At 45.3% G+C, this 4,002-nt stretch overlaps 1 long non-coding RNA gene across 1 annotated transcript; it reads left to right on the top strand.

The window, feature by feature from the left end:
• Positions 1–630: 630 nt before the first annotated feature.
• Positions 631–2,216, top strand: LOC138427198 (uncharacterized). Its single transcript, XR_011251937.1, has 2 exons — positions 631–711; positions 1,906–2,216. It is a non-coding gene; the product is annotated as an uncharacterized lncRNA (long non-coding RNA).
• The last annotated feature ends 1,786 nt before the right edge of the window (positions 2,217–4,002 follow it).

Below are 4,002 nucleotides of genomic sequence, written 5' to 3'. Positions count from 1 at the left end.
GTGGGGAGGCCGACTCATTGGAAAAGACCCTATTGCTGGGAAAGATGAGGGCAGGAAGGGAAAGGGATGGCAGGGGATGAGATGGTTGGATGGCATCTCTGAATCAGTGGACATGAGTTTGAGCGAACTTCAGGAGATGGTGAAGGACAGGGAAGCCTGGCGCGCTGCAGTCCATGGGGTCGCAGAGAGTCAGACACGACTTAGCGACTGAACAAGGACAATGGCTTTGGGTTACGTTCTCGTGTCCTTGCATTTCACCCTGGAGGACTCCTTTCAGCATTTCTTGTAGGGAAGCTCTGCTGGGAGTAAATTCCCTCAGCTTTTGTTGATCTGCATGCTAAGTTGCTTCAGTTGTGTTTGACTCTGTGACCCTATGGACCACAGCCAGCAAGGTTCCTCTGCCATTGGGATTCTCCTGGCGAGAATACTGGAGTGGGTTGCCATTTCCTTCTCCAAGGGATCTTCCTGACCCAGGGATCAAACCCGCTTCTCTTACGTTGTCTGCATTGGCAGATGGGTTCTTTACCACTAGCACCACCTGGGAAATATCTTAATTTCTCCTTCATGCTTGAAGGAGAGTTTTGCTGATATGGAATTCTTGGTTAACAGGTTTTCTTTTTTTTCTTTCAGAACTATATATATTATTCCACTGCCTTCTGGCCTCCATGGTTATAGAGGACAAATCAGGTGTTAATCTCATTGAGGACCCTGGTATGTGATGAGCTGCTTTGATCTTGCTGCTTTCAAAGTTCTGTCCTTGTCCTTGGCTTTCGACACTTTCACTATAATATGCCTTGGTGTGGATCTCTTTGAATTTTCCTACTGGGGGTTTGTTGAGCTTCTTGGATATGCATATTCATGCTTTCTTCAGACTTAAGATATTTTTCAGCCACTTTATTTTCAAATATTTTCCTGCCTCTTTCTCTCTCTCGAATCCTTCTCAGATTTCTATAATGCATATATTAGTATGTTTGATGGTGTCCTATAGATCTCTTAAGTTCTGCTCATTTTCACTCATTCTTTTTTCTTTCTGCCCCTCAGCCTGGATAATTTCAATTGTCTCATTGATCCTTTTTTTTTTTTTCTGCCTGCTCAAGTCAGCTATGGCACCAACTCTCCTTCAAGAATGAAGGAGAAATTAAGATATTTCCCAGGTGGCGCTAGTGGTAAAGAACCCGCCTGCCAATGCACACAACGTAAGAGAAGCAGGTTCAGTCTCTGGATTAGGAAGATCCCCTAGAGAAGGAAACGGCAACCCACTCCAGCACTCTCGCCTGGAGAATCCCATGGACAGAGGAGCCTTGCTGCCTATGGTCCATAGGGTCACAGAGTCAAACACGACTGAAGCAACTTAGCATGCAGATAAACAAAAGCTGAGTGGTTCTAGAGAACCACGCTAGTGAATCTTCCAATTATTATACTTTTCAGCTTCAGAATTTCTGCTTAGTTCTCCTTATTTGTATCTTCCATCTCTTTATTGAGAGTCTCCTTTTCTTCAAAGATCATTTTCCTGATTTCCTTTGGTTCTTTGTCCATGTTTCCTTTAGTTCACTGAGCATATTTGGGACAATTGATTTAATGCTCTTGGCTGACAGTCCCCATGTGTGGGCTTCCTAAGGGTTGTATTGAATCAAATTTCTTTTTCAAAGTGAATGGGCCATACTTTGCTGTTTACATACTTTGTTGTTTATTTTTATGTTCTGTAGTTTTAGGTGAGAACTGGACACTAGGAATATGTTATTGTAGTAACCCTATGCCTCTGATTCTCCTGCATGCCCGTGTGGCTAAGTCACTTCAGCCATGTCTGACGCTTTGCAACCTTATGGACTGTAGCCTGCAAGGCTCCTCTGTCCATGGGATTTCCCAGGTAAGAACCCTGAAGTGGATCTTCATGCCCTCCTCCAGGTGATCTTCCCGACCCAGGGACTGAACCCACATCTCTCACGTCTCCTGCATTGGCGGGCGAGTTCTTTACCACAAGCGCCACCTGGGAAGCCCTCTGATTCTTCTGCTCCTCAGGAATTGCTGCGTTTTATTTGGTGAGGCTGGAACAATCCATTTGTGACTTTTCCAACTATTATTGCAAAGTTTATGTCCCTCATGCGTGGTCATGGAAGCTTCTGTTCTATTAAATTGGTGGTCAGCAAGTGACCTGACAAAGCTTTCCTTAAATGTTTGGCTTCCTCCGAAATAAATAAAGGTTCCGTCTCTTTGAATCTCTCCATAGATCCTGCCAGGGGAAGCTGCTGCAGCTGAGAGGGCTGAAACCAAGGCAGGTATTGCGTTGGCCCCTCAAAGCACTGGCAGACCAACTGAACTGCACAACCTCACATTTTTGGAGAACAAGAGCCTTGCTGTCCACTCTGCCACCAACCAGCCACTCCAGAAATGTGAGCCACTGCCCCAGAGCTGTGGCAGGACCAAGGAACAGGAAGTGGCAGCTGGTTGGCACACACATTTCTCTTACCAAAGAAGAGCAGCTTCTCTCTCTGTTAAACATTCCTCTGAATCGATCCACTGATTAATCAGTTTCACTGATTGATGAGTGTCCAATCAAGTTCCAGAGTTCTAAAATGGTTGGTTCAAGTCACTATTTCCTGCTCCATGGGAAAGATTGAAGGTGGGAGGAGAAGGGGACGACAGAGAATGAGATGGTTGGATGGCATCACCGATCTGATGGACATGAGTTTGAGTGGGCTCCGGGAGCTGGTGATGGACAGGGAAGCCTGGCGTGCTGCAGTCCATGGGGTCGCAAAGAGTCGGACACAACTGAGCGACTGAACTGAACTGATCTATGCTTCAGTGCAGGGTCAACTCACAAAGCTTCCTCCTCTGCGATTTTGTGTGACATCACAACTGTGCAAAATGCAATCACGTACACATAATCACTTATATCCCATCACCTTTGCTGCATCCTACTGTTAGAAGAAGCAGGTCCTGGGTCCTGCCCATCCTCAAGGGGAGGGAAACACACAAGGTTCTGGACACCAGGGCCGCTGAGAACATGGGGCAAATAGATGGAGGAAAAATGGAAACAGTGACAGACTTTATCCTCTTGGGCTCCAAAATCACAGTGGACAGGGACTGCAGCCATGAAATCAAAAGGTGCTTGCTCCCTAAAAGAAAAGCTATGCCTTAATTTCTCCACCATACTGCTTACAGAATATGTTACTTCTAAATAAGCTAGTATACATATATGTATGAAAGAATGGGAAAAGTTCTGGAAGAAGATGCACTGAACTCTTATAATAATAGGAGAGCGATGAGAATTGTTTATAGGGGATGGAGACAAGTAAGGAGGTAAAGCTTTAATTTTTGGAAAGAAAACACATTCAAATATTAACAGAATATGACTAAAGAACTGTAAGCATCTCCTTCAGAGAGGCAATATAGATTAATATTAGAGCTGACTCTAGAGTTCCTCAGGAAAAAGGAAACATCCATTAGCTTAAGAATTTCCCCAGGCCAGAATACTGAAGTGGGTAGCCTTTCCCTTCTCCAGGGAATCTTCCCAACCCAGGAATTGAACCCAGGTCTCTCGCATTGCAGGAAGATTCTTTACCAGCTGAGCCACAAGGAAAGCCCTAAGAATTCCCAGTGATTCCCAAACTTTTGCAAAGCCCAACCCCAAGAGTACAAATGGAAGCACAGAAAACGTATGGCTAAGCTAGTAAACACTTGGGGCTTCCCTGGCAGCTCAGATGGTGAAGAGTCTGCCTGAAATGCAGGAGACCAGGTTCAATCCCTAGGCAGGGAAGATCACTGGAGAAGGTAATGGCTACCCGCTCCAGTGTTCTTGTCTGGAGAATTCCATGGACAATTAGAAATCTCTTTGATTCCCTGTTCTTTCCATTCCCGTTATAAACAATGTGGTCCAAAAGCCATTAGGTAGGGCACAAAATAGAAGATGTTCAAGAAGAGCTATAATACCTTGGAGGAGGAAATGGCAACGCCCTCCAGTATTCTTGCCTGGAGAATCCCCATGGGCAGAGGAGCCTGGCA

This window comes from Ovis canadensis, chromosome 21 (assembly GCF_042477335.2).
Source record: "Ovis canadensis isolate MfBH-ARS-UI-01 breed Bighorn chromosome 21, ARS-UI_OviCan_v2, whole genome shotgun sequence".
Taxonomy (NCBI): domain Eukaryota; kingdom Metazoa; phylum Chordata; class Mammalia; order Artiodactyla; family Bovidae; genus Ovis; species Ovis canadensis.
Note: the sequence above shows the minus strand (reverse complement) of the source record. Positions and strands in the feature narration are given on the sequence as shown.